This window comes from Vanacampus margaritifer, chromosome 17 (genome assembly GCF_051991255.1).
Source record: "Vanacampus margaritifer isolate UIUO_Vmar chromosome 17, RoL_Vmar_1.0, whole genome shotgun sequence".
Lineage (NCBI taxonomy): Eukaryota > Metazoa > Chordata > Actinopteri > Syngnathiformes > Syngnathidae > Vanacampus > Vanacampus margaritifer.
This window is the reverse complement of record NC_135448.1, coordinates 14,272,542-14,297,522: the sequence shown is the minus strand read 5'-3', so window position 1 is coordinate 14,297,522 and position 24,981 is coordinate 14,272,542. Positions and strand designations below refer to the sequence as shown.

The 24,981-nt window shown below is 37.3% G+C and overlaps 1 protein-coding gene and 1 long non-coding RNA gene across 2 annotated transcripts in view; one reads left to right on the top strand and one right to left on the bottom strand.

Annotated features, from left to right (window-relative positions):
• The window catches only part of LOC144037686 (hippocalcin-like protein 1), a 36,235-nt gene extending 29,469 nt beyond the window's left edge, over positions 1–6,766 (bottom strand). Inside the window, exon 1 of the mRNA XM_077549352.1 lies at positions 6,290–6,766. The gene's annotated coding sequence lies outside the window, so the exon portion shown is untranslated. The remainder of the gene's footprint in view (positions 1–6,289) is intronic.
• Positions 6,767–15,982: 9,216 nt separating this feature from the next.
• LOC144037688 (uncharacterized) lies at positions 15,983–23,914 on the top strand. Its single transcript, XR_013289015.1, has 3 exons — positions 15,983–16,026; positions 22,491–22,543; positions 23,444–23,914. It is a non-coding gene; the product is annotated as an uncharacterized LOC144037688 (long non-coding RNA).
• Positions 23,915–24,981: the final 1,067 nt, after the last annotated feature.

The window sequence follows — 24,981 nt, the reverse complement described above, 5'->3', positions numbered from 1 at the left end:
GATCTAAATAGAAGAGCGTGTGCCGTTTTAGTCGAGTCGGCCCTTTTATGCCAAGGATCGCATGCGTACACGCACACACACACACAGGCCTTTTCTTTCTGTCCCTTGACTTCAGGTGCTGCACCGCATGTCGATCTTTTCGCAGTAAACGGCCGCCCTTTCAGCCCCTAATGGCTGCAGGAGCTGAACGTCCAAATGATTGTTAGTTCTTTTCGAAAAACCGCTTTCACATTGCGAATGCTTACAGGGCGGCTATCGCTCACAAGTGCTTGCGCTGTTACCATCCCACCTCAGAATTCGGATCCAAATATAGGCAAAGCTGTATTTTCTTAAAGACTCGTACAAATGTATTAGTGGGAAATGAGTTTTTGTGAGTAATTCAACTTTATTTAATAGACAATCAACTGTCTGGTCGGTGCTGGATTTCACTTTCCTTTCTTTGGTCCTTCCTCGGGTCTCCTGACGGCCTCACGGCTCTGGCTGGGTTCTGAAGTGTTCGGTTTAGGTGAACGGTATGGGATTTTTTAATAGGTTTTAGGTGATCTAATGAATGCACACACATACAAAATAAAAAAATAAATAAAAAAAAATAAAAAATAAAAAAGAGAGCAGTGATGATGACATGTCAAATCGGTAAAATTACCGAATGAACAATACTGAGCTCTCCAAAAAAATAAAAATAAATAAATAAATAAATAAAATAAATAAATAATAATAATCGACAAAAAGAGCTAGCCATTTTCAACCCTTAAGATTGGTCAATAATTCATATATTAAAAAAAAACAGACTGACCAAATCAATTTATGTTAAAAAAAAATAGGAACGTGACCAAATTTGGACATGAAAGATTTCTGCCCGACACTGACAATATGTACCATAAAAGTTGCCCAACTCAACAATCAGCTCAAACCAATGACAGTGACTCTAAAAATATGTATAAAAATAAATCCAAACAAATTTAAGAAATCAATAGAAAATCTTGTTTTGAAAAGTGTTAAGATTAAAAAGCACAAACGCATATTTAAGAAAATATAGTGTATGAAAGCATAAAGATAATTAAAAAAATCATTTGAAACTCTAGATGTCCTATGTAGGAACCTTGAGGTATCCCTGCAAGCTAGCAAATTGACTTTGCATATCAGGTGAAATGTCAAAATTATTGAAAATCACAACCACATATTCCAGAGATAGGATTTAAAAACTCTAGATGTTCTATTTAGGAACCCTGGGGAACCCCATGCGAGGTCTACATAACCCTTTCTGTGTCCTCTAGCTCCACCCACTTGTGGATCCAACTGCTGCACACCACTGACCTCGCAAAGGATGTGGACTACAGGTGAGTTCGAGGGCATCGTTGACTACTAAGTCCTCCGTTTAGCCTCGCACATCCAGCAGAGCATTTGCTTCCTCAGCCTTATCGCAGACTTTATCGAGACATCCCGGCCCCTCCACCAAGTCGGATCAGAAGAGATTATAAGGCCGAATGCGTGTATAGGGGCATCACGCAGACCCCCCGCATCAACCCATACTGGCCACACCCCACTCCCCCCCCCCTTCCCTTTTTTTTCTGCAGATGAAAACAGTCACATGGGGGAGGAATTACTGGTTTAAATCCTCTCTGATTCTTACTAGTTTCATGATGAAACATTCCAGCTTGTGACAAAGCTCCCCCAGGCCAATTGCTTTGTTTTTTTTGTTTTGTTTTTTCACTCTCCTAGCGTTGCCTCCTCAGCTAGAACAGAAAGAATACAAAATGCATCATTTTACAAAGTGTATCATTTGGAATCTGGCGATGAGCAAACATGTGCAACAGCACACCAATTGTAAGATATGATAACTGATACGTTGTCAATGTAATGATATTAAAAGTTCTACAAATGCATTTCCGCAGCCAGCCCCGGGCAAATAAGCCAAATTGTCTGCCATTTTCTCAGAAGTTTAAACATTGAGTAATTTCTGAGAGCTGTTTATCCACTGCCTGTCAAATCTAATCGAATAACACAAGCGCTAATGTGCATGCAGATGTCCATATATCATTAGCTTAGAGCAATGTTTCCGAATCTTTTTTTGGAGCCAAGGCCCCACCAAACAAAAATATCACAAAAAACATGTTGTGGAAAATATGATTTCTAAATGTATTCACTAAATGTAGTTTAGCCTTGCCCGGCGGATTTCGCCAGCCCCATTATTTTGTCCTAGTAGATAGCATTTAGCATTAGCTAGCGTAATAACTAGGGGACTAAGTTCCTTTAACGCCACTCATTTTTCAATTATTTTTTTTTAATTGTAATTTAATTAATGACCGCCCCTTACTTGGAAAGCCTGTACTGGGGGAATTCCAGTCATAACGCAGCAGACACGTCAAAATTGAGCTGTAATAAATTTAATAATAATGATGCATGTATTTGTGAAGTTGTATTTTGCAATTTAAAAAATGTACAAATACAATTATGCCATCTTGTGGCAGAAAAATAACCTCAACACAAGTCAATATCACACTCGTATTTTTACAGTACAGTACATCTTTTTAATTTGAACTCAATTTTATGATTTTTTTATGAAATTACTGTATCAATGATTAAAAGATGCAGCCATATTTCTATTAGTTCAACATTTCCCCCCCCCATTTTTATGCTAACAAGAGTATGAAAACTTGGGGGAAAAATATGTTATCGTACATTTTATCGCACATTTAGAACAGATATAAGATTTGCGATTAATCGTGAAGTCATGCAATTAATTACGATTAAAAAATGTAATCGCCTGACAGCCCTAAAAAAATTATAAAAAATATTACTAATAATCATTTTTTTCTCACTCTGATGTTAACAAGAGTATGAAAACTTAGAAAAAAAGTTTTATTGTACATTTAGAACAGATATAAAATGTGCGATTAATCGCCAGTTAACGATTGAAGTCATGTGATTAATTATGATTTTAAATTTGAATCGCCTGATTAAATTTCTTATAAATAGTTCATAGCAAGAATTTATTGCAAATTTGATTTCCAGCGAAATTGGAGTGTCTCGGTTTTTAATTTTGTACAATCGATCACCCTGCTCCGAACAACTATCACTAGCACTAATCAGTAACATTGAAAATAATTGCTCGAATTTATCCCCCCAGTGAATTAATTATTCATGAACCGATGTTTGCAACGGAGCATAATATGCAGCAGAAGGCTGGCCCAGATTGTCTGGCCGGTTCAAGCAGCAGACCACAGCAGCCTTTGGACCATTTTGGTTTGGCTCTTGATGCTTTTGCGACTCCTCTCCCCCCACAAAGCGGTTAGCGTTATCCTCTGAGCTAATTCCATCGGCCTTTCCGCATCCATCATGCTGTTGGAAAACTTTACAAGCAGCATGCCACTGCCGCGGGGGTGGGGTTTGTGGGGGGGGTGGTGGAAGTCGAGCCCCTGAAACCGAAACCGAGGCTTTCTCCTGCTGTTTGGATGTTCAACACTGACCTTCCTCACAGAGACAAGCCTTTATTCAGAAATGACTTTTCTCTGCATACATGCTGACATGTGGGTGCGCAGGGGGGTCCGGCGGGATGAGGGGGGGGGGGGGGGGGGCTACTGACAAGGTCGACATGAGCAACATGTTGTCTGTTCTTGCGAACATATGAAGAGGAAAATTAGCCATGAAAGAGACTACAGTGTCTCACTTCAATTCATCTTGGCTGCAGGTTTTAACCCGAAACCATGTCGTCATACACAAACGCGTAAAAGGAGAGCATATGCAATGATGGCGACTGAGGAGCGCTCCAGCGCACACTTACTGTCTTACGTAACAACTCGATTAGCACATGCAAGCTAAACGCTGCCTCTGCCCCAAACCGCATCCGCATCATAATTCAGACTGTGCCATTTTCCCAAGCAAGCCGCCGAGCACATGTTCTTGGCGCATGATTCCCACTTAAGCGCAAAAATTTGACCACGTTTGAGTTATTACCGTGTCCGTTTTTGAAGTGGATCCTGGCAAGTGACTTCGCCATTGATTTTATAGGCGCGAATCAATATAATAATCATCATTTTTGTTTGGCTTCCTACCAAGAGTCTCTTTCTCTGAGACTCTCATAAACCAGAGATCCGATTCAGTCACAGTCAGTATTTGGCCAACTCTGTTTCGGCAGGGTAACAAGATGGCGTCCGTATGTCATGTGACCAGCAGTTCACCAACCACGCTGTGATTGGTCACGCTGTGATTGGTCACGCTGTGATTGGTCAATTGCTGGCCCACATGACATATGGACGCCATCTTGTTACCCTGCGGCTCTGGCTCACATTAGACCACACCTACCGCATTTGTTTTAGCACAGGGGTGTCCAAACTCTTTCCTTCAAGGACCGCATACAGAGAAATCGAAGGATTGTAAGGGGTTGCCTTGTTTTTTTTTTGGTTTGGTTTTAACCAGGGGTGTCAAAATGAGTGCATTCATTTTGAGTTAATTTAAAGTTTCTTTGCCGCTACTAGTTTCTTTAGCGCGCCATTAATTACCAATCTTTACTTGGAAAGCCTGTCTGGGGAATTACAGTCGCAACGCGGCAATCACGTCCACGTCAAAGTTTAGCAGTAATAAATATAATAATAATGCATATATTTTTGTTGAGATTGGGGTCAAGTTGTATTTTACATTTTTAAAAATGTGTAGAATTTCACAAGTTACTTCTTGTTAAATATTAGATAGTTCTTGATATAAAAAGAAAATGCACTGAGCTGTCACCGTCTTACAAATGCAGTTATGCCATCTAGTGGCAGAAAAATGACCTCAACACAAATGAATATCACTCATTTTTTACAGTAGAGTAAATCTTTTTAATTTTGACTCAATTTTATGAATTATTATGAAATTACTGTATCAATGACCAAAAGATGCAGCCATATTTCTATTAGTTTAACATCTTTTTTTCCACTTTTATGTTAACAAGAATATGAAAACTTAGAAGAAAAATATTTTATTGTACATTTAGAACAGATATAAAATTTGCGATTAATCGTGAGTTAACTACTGAAGTCATGTGATCAATTACGATTAAAAATCTTAATCGCCTGACACCGCTAGTTTTTTAACACGTTAACGTTGATAACGCGAATGGTTTTGTTATGATTATGTTTTGAGGTGGCCCACAGCCCAAGCACTCACGAGAATAGATCTGCCCCTGCCCGGAGCATATCTCTAAATTCCGAATCAGAGTAATTGGTCATAAGATGACAAATTTTTAAAGCAGTGTTTTCACTTGAGCATCTTAGTTAACCATTCATGTGATGCGCTCACAAATCAGACCTTGACACAGACAGCAGAAAGTGGATGAAAATAGTTTTTGATTCTGAAGTGGAAATATATGAATTCAATTACAAAGAGAAATGTTATTATCTTAATTGTAGAAAATAAAAAAATCTTTGCAAATCTAGAATAGCTCAAAAAGTAAAAAAAAAAAAAAAAGTTTCTGTATATGAAGAAGGTCACTAGAAAATGGAAAACAGCTAAAAGAGAAGCTTGTTTTGAAGACGATCAATGACTCCAACAATCTTTGTCTAATGAACATTAAGTCAATTTCCGGTCAACTCAGCCCTGCACGGAGATCAACATCCGTTGGCTATCGGATTAAAAGTTTGGGATAAAATGTCAAAGAAAAGCCCTTAACCTCTGAAGACAGTCGCCTCCCCTCGGTTTCCTGCTCGTGTTAGCTCGTCCTCGTTATCCCGACTCGAGCAGGCATCGAGAGCATCTAAGTGACAGGTGATAATTAGCATCCTCACTCTCTCGGTCCCGCGGCCTCTGTTGACTTAATTTATGGATGTGGTTGCCAACGCTGCCAATCGGCAAGCGGGAGGCGAGAGAGAGAGAGAGAAACAGAAGGAGATCGTTGTTTTGTGGATGAAACTGACTTTTCAGGGCGTGACCTAACTCCAATGAAACCCGAGTTGAATTATCAAGAATTAATACAAACAAATTCCGGTAGTCCCGGCCTTGAATCTACTGCACCTCAAAAAGTCCCAAATAATATATTTAAGTGATGCTCTTTGTGGTGACCATGTGCATTCAGCTATAAGATCATTCATTAAAAAAAAAAAAAAAAAAAAAAAATGAAGGCCCCTCTTCCTATTGGCTAAACAAACAAAAGGTCTCTATTGAAGAACCCTTTAATGTCATTTATAGTCCACATGCATGCGCGTGTGTGTGTGTGTGTGTGTGAACGTTTCAGCTCCAATTGCCCTCAGAAATAAGTCACAGTGGACAATTACCATTACAACCCCTGCTCCGGAAAAAATATAGGATCTCTTACCCGATCTAAGGCGCTTTACGGAGGGAAGGATGTCCTCGGAGCTCCGACTAGCCGGGCAGGAGTGCAAGGACAGCCGCGGAGAGATTGCAAGGATGCTGGGCGCCTTCCTCGCGATGCTCCGGGGACAAAAAAAAAAAAAGCGAGCGGATGCTGGGCTCGATCGCGACCCGCTTTCAGACGCGACTTCTGCGGCTGCTCAGCGCGCACATCCGCGGTGGCCCCCCGAGTGTCTCGATGCCTCGGATGGAGGAATGGATGGACGTCCCCCACCCCCCACCCCCACTGAAGCCCTCCGGTCTTACACGAGCCGAGTCCCGCACAGCATGTTTAGCGCGATCTCCTCCAGAGGAGTCTGCATATGGAAGAAGGACGGCGTGGGTTTTTTTTTGTTGTTTTTTCTCTCTCTCAATGTTGTGCGCCGAATGAGTGGATTTAAAGAGGGAGGGGGTGATGTTGAGGAGGGTGGTGCTGTCCGGGATTACTTGGTAGGACTTTAATTAGGTGGCCTTTCGCCTATTGGCACAGACGTGGCGCACAAGCCCCGCCCACTTTATCCATCTCTCTCGCTCTCACTCTCTCTTTTTCTCTCTCTCTCTCCTTCTAAAAAAAAAAAAAAAAGGAACCGGGTGCATATTGTCTCGTATCTGCAATGCAAGAGTCACAATATGACATGGGCTTTCGTTCTTTTATCTTTAATTTTTTTTTTTTAATAATTTTGACCACAAAATATGTACAATGTGCGCACAAAATGCTAATTATTTGTGACTACAAAACAGCAGTACTGTCAAAAATAATCAAACTATCTGAAATTCTTAGAGGTTTTTTTTTTTCTCCAGACAAAAGTTTTTTCCCAGTCATGTGAAAATACTCGTAATTTGCTGACATTTTTGGTTGTTTTAATAAAGACACAAATCATTTTCCTGTTGAATTGGATTACATAACAAAAATAAATATCTGTACCTAATGCATGCATCAACAATTTTTTTTAATTTATTTTATTTATTTATTTATAATAAATACATTTTTATGCCATTCTTTTTATTTTATTATTATTTTTAAAATAGCACATTACAGTGTTTTACTAGGAATTACATTTAACCTTATTCAAATTTATTTCAAGACCATCACAATACACGCATATCCACAAAGACTGTCACAGCTCTCTTGCTAAGCTGCAGTAGTATTTGTGGTTTATCACAGAGGATAAAGAATATATGCCTGAGTATTGATACATTCTCTGGATGCGTAGCTTGCACCCCTTTCTGTTTTAATATCCATAGCTTAAAGGGTTAAAACTCCATAATGTTGTTGCTTTTTGTTAGCCCATTGATGACACTTTGGTTTGTGTGTTAGCATTAGGTTGCCTTGGTGGTTTTAAATATCCATTCAAAATACTTCGATTTATTTTATTTTATTTTTGGCCTTACTCTATCGCCGATGGGTCTGGATCGCACCCCTGTGATACAAAGAGCTTCACTGTACTATGGTTTAGCTATCGCTCAAAGAAGTTCTTTAGTCCAAACAGAGCATATCCTTCTGGATTCATGAATAATGTGCACAACAAATGCTGGCATCCCATGATATACCTCACGCTTGTCATGTGATCAGCATCTGTCTGGTAGCGTCACATGTTCAGCTATGCGATATGTTTCACAAGCTCAATGAGTGGCTCGCTGAAGGAAATGCAAGCAAAGATCGTTTTGCTGCTTCAGAGATGACCTGCCTGCTATACGTTTGCCCTCGGAATGTGATGGTCATGTAATGAGCTCTCAGTCATCCAGGCAGCACATATTTTGTTGATTTGGCCCATGTGACCTCTGCTGCGTGATAAATCCATCTCGCTGGTTTGCCTGTTTTCTCTAACTATTGCACTGGAACCCCCAAAGCCAAACATTTGGAGTGCTAGCAAAACCTTCTGTCAAAAATGTGCCTCAAAAGTTAAATACACGTCGGCAAATATTGGGAGACTTCAGCTCAGTCGGAAGCCACATTAATTCAACAAATGTTTGTCTCTTTTATTTATTTTGTGGTGACGCTAATGAGGTCTGAATACATATTGGGTCGATAGAGAGATAAATAAGTCTACACACCCCTGGTAAAATGCCAGGTTTTTGCGATATAAAAAAAATGAGGCCTAGATAAATCATTTCAATACTTTTTTCCACCATTAATTTGATTCAACTCAAAACTTTTTGCAATGGTAGTAAAAATAAATATTTGAGATGTGGTTGCATAAGTGTGCACACCCTCAAAATGGTTTTGGGTTTAGAATAGGGATAGACCGATTATACGCTGGGCCGATTATTGCGCCAATATTCTGCATTTTGACGAATAACGGTATCGGCCATTTTGAAGAATCATATGGCCGAAAATAGATCCATTTAAAAAAGTGTGGAGGAACCCCCCCCCCCCCCAAAAAAAAAACAAAAAACAGGTAACTAATTATTAAATTTTTCATAGATGCTTCTGACCCTGGGAACTCTATGCACCTTCTCTTTTTGTTAAAACAGAAGGTAAAACTAAGAAAAGCACAATTTTAATACCTCAGATATTTTGCAATTAAAAAAAAAAGGATTTGCTGTAGCAAACAATAGAGAGCTATTTTCTTTAAGTTTTAAGTTTTTATTTAACTTTTGAAGACAAGCTGGAAGATCCATGAACATTTTGTTAGCTTTTTAAAACAAAGATGTCTATTGACTAAGATTACGACAATATTTTTATGGACCCTTAACTCTTTGACTGCCAAAAACATTAAATAATGATTAGTAAAATCCTATGGAGGAGTGCCAAAGACGTTTAAAGACGTTTTTTTCAAAACAGAGGTGAAACTAACCATTTTCTATTATTGATTACTGAAAAACAGAATAAGGTAGAAACAAACTTTTTTTTCTGATGAAAGATGAGAGTCCAATCTTTCATTTGGTAGTATGTGTGTTTCCATAGTCCAAACACATAATTTTCTGTGGACCTTGAAAGATCAGTCAAAAATGCTTAAATCAGCTGGCACCCACGGCATCCCTTTTCTGAAAACGTCTGGCAGTCAAAGAGTTAACATTGTTCAATAAACATATGCTTAAAAATAAATAATAAATAAGAGCTAGAGCTTGTATTTTTTTAAATTTTTGATGCCAATATTTTCCCTTTGAGTGAAATATCGGTTATCAGCGTCCTTGACTTCTAATAATCGGTATCAGCCCGAATATTTTTTTTTATTTCAGTCAATCTCTAGTTTAGAATTAACCAATCACATTCAAATTTATGTTAATTATGGAATTCAGCACACAGAGTGTCTCTGATTGACCCCGAATAAAGCTCAGCTGTTTTAGTAGACTTTTCCTGACAATTGTTTTGTCTAGCTGCATGGAGTAGGAAATAAAATAAATCTTAAAGTAAAAGAAATTTTAAACTAATTCTGACAATAATCATACTAAAAATCCCCAAAAGATTGCTAATTGATGTTCCAAGTTAGTGTGTAATAAATAGTCACATTTTCTATTGTTTTTGACAGCGATACTATGAATTAAATGCACCAAGTGCCAATATGGACAGTGTATAAATCTGAATATACATTATATGTACATATAATATATTTAGCATATTTTATTATTACGTAGTGGTTTACACATTTGACAGCTAGAAAAGTTGAAGTTGGTGACAATTTGATCCTAGAATGAATCCGTTCACTTTACATCGTCTCCTCTGGGGAGAATTTATTTCTAAACCAGCGATACAGAATGGATTGTGTTTCAATTTGGAGCTTCTGCTGTATTTTATTACAGCAACCGTCAACGTACGATTTTACAGCCTCCATCACAAGCGCGCTGTGATGGCCACGTTTTGATCCTGAGCAAACCAGTTCACTTTATATGATTTCCTTTGGGGGAAATTTGCGTTCCAATTTGAAGGTGCCACTTTTATTGCATTACTCCAACCATCACAGTAAAGTTGTTATTCGAGAGCACCACAGATGGCAAAAGGCGAAAACCTGCCGCGAATACAAAGTCGGGAATTATGCACGGGATCAAAGGGAATGATTTATCGACAGTTGCTATTGACGAGACATTTTTGATGGAGACGGGTAGCAATCGCAGCACAGCAGTACAAGGTGGAAAGGCGGGGGGGTGGTTAATGGTTAATCTCACAGGCGTGTCCATTACATTGCTGGAAAGTTATCTTCCATTCTATCAACGACACTATAATGACGTATCAGCAGTATATAATGGAAGAAAAAACATTGTTGTCTAGATGATTGAGCCATTTTAGACGTGAAAGTGTCATAATGTGCATCCCACTAGACCCGATTTCAGCAGTGGAAGAAGGACAGTGGTAAGAGTAAGTGAGTGGTACCAATTAAAGGAGTCAAGACTCAAGTACTGTAGTTTAAAGTAGTGTCCATTGCTTTACCAAAATATGTCAAATACTCATCAGCATACTGTGTGAGACTTCTGCTTAGCCAGCGTCCAAATGAATGACATGAATGTGTGTTTTTTTATTTTGGATTTTTTAGCATGATGCCAACTAGGCCTGGCTAATTAATGCATTTTATCAGTTTAATGAAATGTGTCTTTTTGTGTGTTTGTGTATGTGGCACTGATGTGAGCTTTTTCCACTTACAAAACGGCAAATTGGAGTCTGGAGCATAATACAATAGAGCAATTTTAGTGAATTTAGCGACTATTTTTCCCAAAATGAGGAAATTGTAGAAAATCCTGAGTCTTTTGGGGACACTTCCAGATATAACTGTATGTCATCTGCAGAGTTATGACAGTCAACATTAGAGCTTCAAAGTATTTGGGAGTGGACTGGACAGTACAGGCTGAACAAAAGGGGTCGTACAACTGAACCTTGAGGGACCCCATGGCCATTTAATCAGATTCAAAATTATCACAAAACAATTGCTTTCCTCCAAGGAGGACCCGAACCAATTTAGGACTCTCCCATTTAATCCAACCCAATTTTCTAACCTCTTCAACAGTATACTATTGGAAACCATCCCACACGTCACTGTATAGAAAATGCGTGCCCTGTGATTGGCTGTTGACCACCTTATGTCATACAACTCATTTTTATAGACTGCTTCTGGTACAAATAAGCTGTCTTTCCTAAACATCCATCAGTCACCCATCATGTTATTTTCTTGGGCCCGCCCTCACACCTCTCCTTGCCTCACCTCTGTGTTGTCCCTCAGCAATCGAGACCAGGACAAATATCCAACTCAGCGTTTACTGATTTCATTAGCTGTCTCGCTGTCCTGTGAATGAGGACACTGATGCGATTGAATTACCTCTGCGTCCCCACCATCGCTCCCCCTCTCTCTCCTTTTTGTTCTGTTGGCACTTTCCCTCCTCTGCTGTTGTTGCATTTTTTTGGCGCTCGCGCATAACCACGGGCGTCGCATCGCCTCTTTCTCATGGCGGTCTGGTCACTGGCGGTGACAGGATGGGGACGGCGGCCCAGAGACTTCGACCTTTATTTTGTTTTACTAGAAAGGCTCAGACTAGTCGAGTGCCGAGCTCGACCCCCATCTGGAGCTTCACGAGACATTAGTGAGTCGGTCAAGAACAGATGTCTTTCTATGTTTTTTATACCGCATGAAGAGCATATTATACATAAGTATAAGAGCAACTTAGGGTGTTACATAAAGAGCACAAAAACAAACAACCTTTAATATTGACCTTGGCAAATTGTGGCAAAAGACTCAAACTAAGATTATTTTCTCTCACATATTTAAGTCAGCAACCCCACAATTCAACTTCCATCGACTCGCCTAATCAATTTAATCATAATGAGGCGTATGTGACACCAGGCAATGTTCTAAAAAAAAAAAAAAAAATCAAAACTAACAAATGAATTAATGACTAGGGATTGGAAATCATTGAGTAACTTGCAATTTCATTATTGCAATATTTTTGTGTACAGAATCATAAGACAGTGCTATTTCTAGCTTTCTAGTCAGATGATAACTGTTTTTACGTTGTCAAAGGTTTTAAAGATGGAGGCAGTCAACTCCAAAGTTAAATGCAGGAAAAGCCCAGTGTTTTTGGGTGGAACACATCCAAGATCATGTAAAATGATTTTTTTTTCTTATTACTTGATTGAAGATAATTGATTGAAAATGTGCAGACTTGGAACTATATTATTATGATTATTTTTTTTGATTGCAAGTCACTTAGTTATTTTTACTAGGCCCATTTCTACCGCTCCAGCGTAGTTAGCTAGCTAGCTATGCCTACATCCCGAAAGTACATCTTCCCTGGTTGCTACAATTTACCGAACAGCTTGGTGTCGTCATTTAAATTCCCAAGTGTGTGTGTGTGTGTGTGTGTGTGGGGGGGGGGGGGGGGGTGTTGTCCACCGACCAAGAAGATACTGTTAATATGTGAGCTAGCTTGCGAGCTGTCCGTTGAGCTCACGTGCTAGCTTGTAAACTAGCTCATGTGCCGGTTTGTGATCTAGCTCACGTGCTAGCATTTGTGCTAGCTTGTGACCTCAACTCAACTTTATTTATAACGGGGGGTGGGGTTTCTCACGGAGAGCCAAAGGCCGAAGAATACAGATTTACAGGTTTTAAGACGGGTTTTAAAAGTAGCTAGAGAGGGGAGATTGCCTATTATGGAGCGGAAGGTTGTTCCAAAGGGAGGAGGAGGGAGCTAACTCATGATCCTCAATTCAATACAATTGACAGAATTGGCTAATAAGTTACCAATACCGCTTAACATACCACAAAAAATAACATACTGACAGCATGTTCACTGAAAATACCATAAATAAAGGAGAATGCAGTTTGCAATGTTGTGGAAAGGAAACTACCAGGTGTACAGAGTGGAGGCGAAAAACAACAACATGAGAAGGTAAACCACAGAGCGTGCTTGTCAACACAATAGTAATAATTGCGAGGTGCGTGTTGCGCACAGCGCCGGTTCAAGAGCCCGAGGCCCACCAGTAGTGTTAAATGGTACTTCCTCTTTCACTTTCCCCTATTTTCCCATCTCCCAGCCATCCTCAGTCAACTTTTATTACCAATGCAGAGCTCGCTTCCAACTGAGCTGTCATAAGTCCCCACGGAGCTGCTTTCAAATGCCATTCAAAACCCGAGCCGCATCCACAAAATAGGCGCTACAAACCGCGTTGCTAGGGAACAGCTTGGATTCCACGGAGTTATTAAGATTGAAAAACACAGGAAATGGAATCGGATCATTTCATTTCGCTTAGGGAGTTATGATCCGTTCAGCAACATGATGTGACACTAACTGTTCTTCCACGACAGGTGAAATAATGTCAGTGTTTTGCCCGCTCCTAGTTTGGATCCGAGCTCTGTGGTGTGGAAACGCCATGAATAGGGCGAGACATGTAATTGGATAGTTGTCTCTTTAAAGAAAAGACAAAAGGCATCACTGGTGCCCTGAACTTCACCTGCGCTGGATGGCCGTTAGCACAATTTATCGTGTTTTGCCAAAGCGCAACAAGACAAGACATGTTGCTGCGTCTGTTTAAAAGGTCAAAGTCCTCTTGCATCAAATAACAAAATTGCATTAGCGTAGATTAAAATGTTATTTTACGTCAAGTACATTGCAACAAAATGCAGATCTATTAAAATGAAATGCCATTAAACTGTTGCATCCTCAACCAAACATATATAGCGATAATGCAATTAAGCTTGGCCACCAGGGGGCAGTATAATGTAGTCATGCTGACACAAAGAAGAACTTCAAAACTATTGCAGTTTGTGTTCAAGTATCTTTAGCTTTCAGTGTTTTTATAACACCACCCCTTAAATGACGTGTTAGCATTAAGCTACGTGTCTGTTTTCATTACAAGCTTATCTTTGTTTTACATTTAATTTGGTAGTAAACAGCTTGAAGTTTGACCTTTGGAGACTCTTTTATTCATTAACAACAACTGTACTAGTTAATCTAGTTCTAGCTACTGCCGGCTTGAACTGCTCAAAGATTCTCGCACTCGTGGCCAGGCAGACTTGAGACGGTCGCTTTTAAAGTACTAGCAAACTCTCGCTAATGCGTCTGACTGCGCACTGTAACGCTTCCCTTTAATCTGCTTTGGCTGCGAGGAGAGGATGTTCTCACCTGTAAGATCAACACAGGGGGGGGCTTAATAAAAGGCACCGATGGATGACGAGGGGCATAATGACGGGCGACTGCTCCTAACGAGCTCCTCTACTACATGGATAATGAACACTCGACGAGGATTAAATAGCATCGCGTTCTTCCTTGATATATTTAAAAGCATATGCCAACAGTAGCAGCAACCGTAACGTATTCATGAAATTGAAGGTCTCGGCGCCCGACTCCAAGAGCTTCTAGCTTCCTGCTAATGAAGAGTAGAAGTATCGTCTTTGTTGCAGACGCGGAGAGTGTCATCTTTCATATTAATGCCTCTGGAGAAAGCGGCAAAGACGACCGGGAGAGCGAGCGTGTCGTGATGAAAGTCTGTACTTCTAACAAGCCCCCCCCCTGCCCCCCCTCCACATCAACGCACTCTGCTCTCACTGCCGATGACGGCGCTCATCTATTTTCTTTTTTCTTTTTTAACCTCCCATTTTTTAAGAGGGCTAAAAATGAACTCCAAATGTCCAAGAGAATCAGTGTCAAGAATTGTTTCTTCATAGATATTATGTTTCCACAAAAAGTGGCTGGGGACATTTATTTACAGATTAAATAATGCTAGCGCTACAATGCATTAATATCAATTGAAATTATTAATTTTTTATTACTCTGTGACTAAACATGGCTTTACCAATGCCGGTTTCATGGTATTAAATTAGTAATATTTTTCTCCAAAGCATTAAAAATAATCCCAACATTAGAAACGTCTTCCATTTCCGCTTCATCTATCCTTTCTTCCTTCCTTTAATCTTTCCCCTGGTCTCTTGATGTCTCCCTAATCTGTCGGAATTTAGATGTTTCTGGGGTTGGTGAAAGATTCTGCTTTTGTAACTGTCGGTGGTAGGTGGTGGGTTTCACTTTGTTTCCTCTTTCTTTCCTTTGATCCTTCCTCTGGTCTCCTGACAACTCCACGACCTCAAAAAACAAAAACAAAAAAAAAAACGTTTTCCATTATAATCATGCTAATCAAATGAATACCCATTACCAAACATATCTTTGTAATGGATTATTTTGGATACGGCTCTTACATTGTGTTTAATTAAATATTGGAGCTGTGTCTAAGGCCTAGGTTACGGCCACTGGGTGCGTATTCACAGCAAATGCCAAGAAGCACCGCTGAATATTTGAAAGGTTAAACCCTTGACTTATCCTCTAATCCCTCTCTACATTTGCATTGCATCACATCTTTCAGCAAATGGTATGAATTTAAGAGCCTAAATAAACAGAATTAATACCGGGGAAAGCCCGCTCCCATTTTTAGACATTTAATATAACATTTTGCCTTCTCAAAGCCCCTTTATTTGCATTTGACAGAAGTAGATGTATAATTTAAAGGGCAGAAGTGATTTATGATGTCACACACAGCTGTTGCTCACGATAGTCGCCGGTTAGAACAGTGCCTATGATTGCATGAGAGGATTACACTTGGCTATCTGCCGCCGGCTAGTTAATAGCATCGGGCCGAGACAACGCCAAGGCTCCGGCATTCTTATGTAACGGGCACATGCACGCTTATTGCTGACAGCACACAAAATAAAAGCAGCGCAGCTCGTCTGAAGCCTGTTGAGATGGCTGAAGTAGTCACATTCTGTGCTTAAGTGGAAGTACCAGAACGTATGTATTTTTTATTTTTTTTTAATCAATTCATTTTCATGATGTGGATGTATGTGTATTTTTTTCCAGGCTCATACTATGCTCCCCTTTAAAGAGTAGCGCTTAAGCCTTGTTTCTCCCCATCCCCCTTCTTTATGTTTCTTATTCCATCTATGGAACTCGGGGCGCTGAAAGACGACCCATCAGGCTTCCCGCTCTGGATTTTTGTTGTCAATTATATGCAATACATTTTGATAAATAACCCAAACAGTATGTAAAGTACAGGAAAAGCCTACTAGAACATCTTGAACTTATTTGGGGTTAATCGTGGGCATTTTAGGTGTGTACTGACTCCCATTTGACATAAGTTTGAATGAGATTGGTTGATTCTGAAAACAGCCAGACCTACAGTTTGTAACTAACTGTAACCAAGAAGCTAAAGCAGAGCAAAGTAAGCATAAAATGTCACAATAGCTTACTAGAACATCTGAAATGTATTTGGGGTTAATCAGAGGATGCGATCGGTTCTTTTCATCCCCATTTATAAAGGTGTGCACATTTATGCAACCGTCTCAATTGTTGATTTGCAGGTTATCGGTCACATATTAACTGTAGAAATAAAAATCCTTTCTTGTATTATAAGTGTTATTCTTTTTTCAGATTAAACTGAATTTTTGAATGCCGGATGCTTAATATTTAAAACTGAAATATAACTTAACATCCACAACAGTACACATTTTAATACAGATATTTTTAAATTCTTTTATACAGTATAAAGCCATGGATGAGAAATATTAGCGTCTTCAAGTCTGTTCTGCATCCTGCAAGGAATTAATTAAATGTCAGAAAAATAAATCTTCTAGTGAAGTAAAGATAAGTGAAAAATCGATACTTCCCACCATTGGGATCGTAACAATATGCCTTGTAAAACAATGCCTGAACCCGGGCCAATTAAACGAACCGTAATGTGGGATCGATGTCCAATAATGACATTACTGGGATGTGAGGTCGCCACTGACCTTTGCAGTTGTCTCCGCAAAAATTCCCACTGCTCTCCTAATTCTAAATTAACAATAGAACGCAAGATCCTCCTGCTTCTAAGATTCCCTTTTTTGAACACACAGAAATATATCAACGTTAGTGTTCGTGGCATCTCGCTTTCATTAAACTTGTGCGTTTGATCCGCCAATGATATCAAAGGTTCGGCGGCGAGCTTTCGATGCGAGCCTCCTTCCGAATTGAAGGTGAGGCGGGTGTAGAAAACAAAAAAAATAAAAGCTAAATTAATAATGTGGCCCGGGCTGGCTGCAATGAGGAGCCGAGCTTGTTGTAATATTGATGAGCTGTGTGCGGCGGGAATGACTCATCTGGAGCTGCAGATCCGCACAACAAGACGCGCTTTAATTATATTTTTTTCAGAATCCTCACCTAACCTAAAAAAAAAAAAAGGGGGTGGGGGAGCTTATTGGAAATAGCCTAAATGCATACTTCATCGTCTACTACATGCTTGAACAGATTCAGTAGCCTAAGACACTTTTTGACTGTGCAGAATTTTAAATATGAAAATAGATCACGTTTCAGTGGAACCTCAGGTTAGGGATGCCCTAGTTTTGGTGGTTTTTTTTTTTGTTGCACAAATTTGGTCCTAGTTTTCATACACACACTCAAAAAAGTGTCATCTGAAGCATTTCATTAATTGTGTATGAGAAGTCGTATTTTTTACGATGCAAGCTTTTATTAACAGCTCCAGGCAATAACCCTCTCCGTCCTTCAAAATAAAACCAGGAAGTATAACGACATGATATTTATTAGCACACCTTGTTAACAGTCACACTCAATAAACAAGCATTAAATAGTTTATGGACCACTGGTAACTAAGCCACGATGGGGCCAAATATAATGTGGTGAAAGTGTGTTAGTATACTTGTGTGCTTTTATTTTGAAGGCCAGACTTTTGACAGGATTTTACAACAATATTGCCCCAACTTTTTCACATTGCCGAGCAAACCCGAAGCCTAATGACACAGTGACTTAAAACTTTTTAAAAATATATACACAATAAATTTATTTTATCTTTTTTTTTTTTTTGTGTAACTTTTATGCAAATAATTTTAGTTTTATCATTAAGCTATGTTCTATTTTCTTATACTTAAGCAGAGTTAATCTTCAAACTATGCATAATGTTAAGTCACAGGCTTTATAAGTTGCTTTTGTTTGTACGCCTGTGAAATGTTATGACATTTCATCATACTCGCTTGCTTTTTATTTGGGTTGCTCCCAATCAAGCATGACAGCAGCACAATTGCTCTCGTACCTCATTAGCCTTGCCTGGAGCACACGACGACACGCCGAAACATTGGAAGTGAGTGCAAACTACAGTGGAGATATGCTGGTGTAATCATGCGATAAATTTCTCTTTTAAAAAGTTTCAACTTGATATGAGACGGATTACTGTAGACGCTTGAGGGTGCTGTGTTACATATATCGTAAATGTGGCTTCAGGTTTTGAGAAGATTTTTTTTTTCAAGAAAAATAATTGCAATACGTTTTCATTTTAATGACTACATGACAAAAATTTTAACAATTTAAATGCAGTCCAGGTTTGTGTATCATTCTAATACTACAGATTTATTTTTGTCATTTTTAGACTATATAAGGGACTTTTTCAGAAATATTTTTTTCCCTAATATCAGTAGGATTTGTTTCCCCTTCAAATGATGGCTTCATTCTAAACTTATGACTTTTTTTCTATAGTAAAATTACAAAGGTGTTTCAAAATTAGATTTACCCGAAGTTTTAAGTTGTGATTGTTTTGAGAAATGTCATAATTTTACAGCTGTTTTTTTAGTTTTAAGATTAAGTAATTTTATCACAAATTTTTATACATGTTCGATTAAATTTGTGACAAAACTCACAATTTTACTAGAAAAATACCTATTCTTGTAAATATTCAAAGGTGTTTCAAAATTAGATTTACCCGAAGTTTTAAGTTGTGATTGTTTTGAGAAATGTCATAATTTTACAGCTGTTTTTTTTTAGTTTTAAGGCTAAGTAATTTAATCACAATATTTAATACATTTTCGATTAAACTTGTGACAAAACTCACAATTTTACTAGAAAAATACCTATTCTTGTAAATATTCAAAGGTGTTTCAAAATTAGATTTACCCGAAGTTTTAAGTTGTGATTGTTTTGAGAAATGTCATAATTTTACAGCTGTTTTTTTTTAGTTTTAAGGCTAAGTAATTTAATCACAATATTTAATACATTTTCGATTAAACTTGTGACAAAACTCACAATTTTACTAGAAAAATACCTATTCTTGTAAATATTCAAAGGTGTTTCAAAATTAGATTTACCCGAAGTTTTAAGTTGTGATTGTTTTGAGAAATGTCATAATTTTACAGCTGTTTTTTTTTGTTTTAAGATTAAGTAATTTAATCACAATATTTAATACATTTTCGATTAAATTTGTGACAAAACTCACAATTTTACTAGAAAAATACCTATTCTTGTAAATATTCAAAGGTGTTTCAAAATTAGATTTACCCGAAGTTTTAAGTTGTGATTGTTTTGAGAAATGTCATAATTTTACAGCTGTTTTTTTAGTTTTAAGATTAAGTAATTTTATCACTATTTAATAAATGTTCGATTAAATTTGTGACAAAACTCACAATTTTACTAGAAAAATACCTATTCTTGTAAATATTCAAAGGTGTTTCAAAATTAGATTTACCGAAGTTTTAAGTTGTGATTGTTTTGAGAAATGTCATAATTTTACAGCTGTTTTTTTAGTTTTAAGGCTAAGTAATTTAATCACAATATTTAATACATTTTCGATTAAACTTGTGACAAAACTCACAATTTTACTAGAAAAATACCTATTCTTGTAAATATTCAAAGGTGTTTCAAAATTAGATTTACCCGAAGTTTTAAGTTGTGATTGTTTTGAGAAATGTCATAATTTTACAGCTGTTTTTTTTTGTTTTAAGATTAAGTAATTTAATCACAATATTTAATACATTTTCGATTAAATTTGTGACAAAACTCACAATTTTACTAGAAAAATACCTATTCTTGCAAATATTCAAAGGTGTATCAAAATTAGATTTACCGAAGTTTTAAGTTGTGATTGTTTTAAGAAATGTCATAATTTTACAGCTGTTTTTTTAGTTTTAAGATTAAGTAATTTTATCACAATATTTAATACATTTTCGATTAAATTTGTGACAAAACTCACAATTTTATTAGAAAAATACCTATTCTTGTAAATATTCAAAGGTGTTTCAAAATTAGATTTACCCGAAGTTTTAAGTTGTGATTGTTTTGAGAAATGTCATAATTTTACAGCTGTTTTTTTTTAGTTTTAAGGCTAAGTAATTTAATCACAATATTTAATACATTTTCGATTAAACTTGTGACAAAACTCACAATTTTACTAGAAAAATACCTATTCTTGTAAATATTCAAAGGTGTTTCAAAATTAGATTTACCCGAAGTTTTAAGTTGTGATTGTTTTGAGAAATGTCATAATTTTACAGCTGTTTTTTTTTGTTTTAAGATTAAGTAATTTAATCACAATATTTAATACATTTTCGATTAAATTTGTGACAAAACTCACAATTTTACTAGAAAAATACCTATTCTTGCAAATATTCAAAGGTGTATCAAAATTAGATTTACCCAAAGTTTTAAGTTGTGATTGTTTTGAGAAATGTCATAATTTTACAGCTGTTTTTTTTAGTTTTAAGATTAAGTAATTTTATCACAATATTTAATACATGTTCGATTAAATTTGTGACAAAACTCACAATTTTACTAGAAAAATACCTATTCTTGTAAATATTCAAAGTTGTTTCAAAATTAGATTTACCCGAAGTTTTAAGTTGTGATTGTTTTGAGAAATGTCATAATTTTACAACTGTTTTTTTTAGTTTTAAGATTAAGTAATTTAATCACAATATTTAATACATTTTCTATTAAATTTGTGACAAATCTCACAATTTTGTAAAAGAACAAGTTTCAAGTAATTTTACAAAAAATGTCAACATTTTAGAAAAATTAAGTAACTAAAGATTTTACAAGAATAAATCGAATTTCATAGGAATTTATACTTTTTTTTAAATAATTCTTGTAAAATGATGACTATTTTAATATTGAAGTACAATTTCTTATAATGTTTTAAATTAAGTGCATAAAAAAAATAGAGGAATAACCAAACTTTACAATGAACGCTGTTTAAAATCTTGGTTTAGTTCCTATTTTGACATATAGGGGGCAGTCTACTATTATTGCACTCTGCACTTTTCCTGATTCATCAGTGCATCTTAAACTGTGCATTGACAAATAAAATTAAAAAAAAATCTGGGCCAACTTCCATTTTCAATATGGCCACTCCCATGAAATCAGGCTTCATATGTCACATAAACTTGACGGTTGTTTTAAATATATTAAAATCCGAGGCAAACCTCAATTCTGTAAATAGCAAGTACACAGAAGATATAAATCCCACAGCTGTAAAGCTTGAAATCATTCTCACTTAATAATAAAATAAAATTAAAAAAAATAGCAAATCATTAGCAGGATTTTTATGGAAATGTTTCTTTGCAAAGAACAAACATGACGTGGATTATGCGCCTTGAGCGACGACTGTTGTAATCGCGCCAAATTGCTACAGTAGTCCAGGATGCATTCAAACCCACACACATTTAATTCAGGGCCATCATCATTTTTCAGGGTCTAATTTGAACAATAGGCAGCGTAATCAACCAAATCTTTTAATATTTGCCCATCCCAGCCTGCACTCGAATAACTTTTGAGCCTGTAACGACGCACTATTTCTCAGTTACTGTCCCCGCTTATATGCTCTATCTTAATTCTCGGCATCCGCCAGCTCAATAAAACAATATCCTTATTGGCAGTGAGCGCGTTGTGCCCTTTTACTCGGAGGAAAAAGCGATAGTGGAGCCGAGGCAGGATAAACATCAGCAAAAACAAAAAAAAAAGCAATAACTTTTTAGCTCAGATGGATGCATCTCGGAATATTTCCCGCTCGCGTTTGATGTCCTCCTCATTTGCATAATGCATCAGTAACTATCGGGCGCAACAACTCGCAATAGTTATCCATTAGCCCAACAGTTGTGTGTACTTCATTTTTGGGAGCCGTGTTGCCGTGGCGACGCGCCCTCTCATCCATTATCTACAAAGTGCCAGTGCGATTCAGCCCGAGAAAAAAAACGATCTAATGACTTGAGGATTCCGCTCTGATTGGATTAGTCTGATTTCTATCGGGCGCTTGGGACGAACGCTTTTCTCGTCAAACGATACTTTATATTATAGAGCTAGCGGTTCTCAAACGGGGGTCCCTGGACCATCGCTTGGGGACCCACGGAATGATTTTCAAGTTATGTTGTTAATCATAAATAAATAAATAAACAAATCAATCAATGCCTTTCTTTTTTTCTTTTTTTTTTTTTTACCTCCAGATTTGCAATCTCTTTGAATTGATCCTGAGGTGGCGATCGATCGTGCTAGCTGGGTGAGTCAATCGATTGATTCAAATTTGTTTGCCAAGATTTTTCATTTATGGTCATTTTTGTATTTCAAAACGTGTCCTTACGTGACAGCGAACAGACAGCAGCTCGTTTACTAAAGCAGAATCAGCCTAATTAAAACTAAAATTCCAAAAAACGATTTTGTTAACGGAAAAAAAAAAAAACGAAAATGCTTTAAAAAAAAAAAAAAACTAACTATAATTATAGCAAAAATGTCCTCCGTTTTAGTATTTGATAAATAATTTAATGCATGTTGCCTTTGGGGATGATTTTTTACTGAAGTGGAATACGGACGTTTGAAAGTGTGTGACACGGTAGTGACGTCATTTTGCAGCAGCCAATAGAAAAGCACCTTCAGATGACGTCGCTTTTTCATTGAACTCAGCCGAAATGCAACGCTAGGTAAGAAAATAATTATTTTTTTCATGTTGCCATTGTTTTTATTAAACCTTGTACACAATTAATACACATTAAAAAAAAACTAATACTAAAACTAAAACTAAGCATTTTTTAAATAACCAATAAAAATTAACTGAAAAGTAATTCAAGCTAGCTAAATTCAAAACTCAAAACTAAATAAAAACTAAAAGCTATGATGACCCTGCCTCAGAAAAACTATAGCCACTAATAGCTAATCCCCTGGCAACAAAAGTGAGTACACCCCAAAGTGAAAATGTCCAAATGTATATATTTTTTTAATTATACATGAGCTTTTGGGGTTAATTCCAAACCAGTTTTACAACAACTGTCTTATTTTTTGTGAAACAAATTGATTTGATGTCATGTTGTGACTGACTCGCGCCTCGCGCATTTATCGGCGTATGGGTCGTTCTCCCCTTCACTACACACGTGCAATGTGGCTCAGGGCCTCTCTTGTGTTGCAGTGCGGAAGCTCATTTTGCCCACAAGCTTCCTCATCTGCTTCACTTGACATACTAAAAGGAATCTTTTGGCCCAGCATCTTGAAAATATATCGGGATGGGGAAATCCACAGCATCGCTGTCAGAGCCACAAGTCAATACGAAGCACTTTGCCGCCGCCGCCGCCGCCACTCTACTCGGGCATCACCGGGAACAGCCCCCCCGAGGGCCTGCTTAGCCTTTAGCTGAGGATCGTGACTTCCCACCATCATTTATCAAATATGGCTTTGAGCAGTGTTTTCCAGACTTTATCGAACCCAGGCACTTATTTTACATGAGGACAATGACGGAATTATACATATACAGTAATTGTGTCGAACGAACGTCATGCTAACATGAAATTATGTAGTTCTAATAATGATAATGAGCTTAAAGATGAACATTTTTAGTACTGTAGTGACGAAAATAGCTGAATTAAGGCTTATATTATATCCAACAGTTGTGGTATGAATAATAAATATTATGTACCCTTTAATGTTCTACTCAAATTCTTTGATATATTTAAAGGCACTAATGACATATGATGGAGTAATTGAGTTATTAATTTTGGGGGGGGAAATACTTTAATTTATTTATTTATTTAGTAATTTTCGAAACACTGATTGTCATTACACACCACAGGCATAATACAGTACAATAAATGAACAAAGATACATGAACTCAGTAAATAATAGGGGTGTCAGGCCCGGGGCGTTCATTTAAAGTTCCTTTAATTTTCTTAACATGCGATTAATGACGGCCCCTTATTTGGAAAGCCTGTATGGGGGAATTCCAGTCGCAATGCAGCAGACACGTCCACGTCAAAATTGAGTCATAATAAATGTAATAAAAATGCATATATTTTGTGGAGACTGGGGTCAAGTTGTATTTTACAATTTCAAAAGGTTATTGCATGTTAAATATTAGATAGCTCTTAATATGAAAAGAAAAAAATGCACTGTGCAACGTCTTACAAATGCAATTATGCCATCTAGTGGCTGAAAAATGACCAACACAAATCAATATCACACTCGTTTTTTACAGTACAGTACATCTTTTTAATTGTAACTGAATTTTATGAATGATTATGAAATGACTGTATCTATGACTAAAAGATGCAGCCATATTTCTATTAGTTTAACATTTTTTTCCACTTTTATGTTAACTTTACATTTTATTGTACATTTAGAACAGATGTCAAATTTGCGATGAATCGTGAGTTAACTATTGAAGTCATGCGATGAATTACGATTAATCGGCCTGACACCCCTCCAAAAGTTATTATTTAGAAAATAATAACTTTTGGACCATGAAGTGAGGTTGGATCATTTATAGCACACTCAATGTTCTCTGGTGGTTAGGAATCGTTGACTTTGAAGAAATGAGAACATCTCTAGATATTACCTGAGAATACCAACCTTCTATTTCTCTCAGGACTCCGCGAGGCCCAGATTCCAATTGGATATCAGCAGCAGGGAATATGTTAATGAATTCATATGCATTGCCCCAATTAGCCTCCGCCT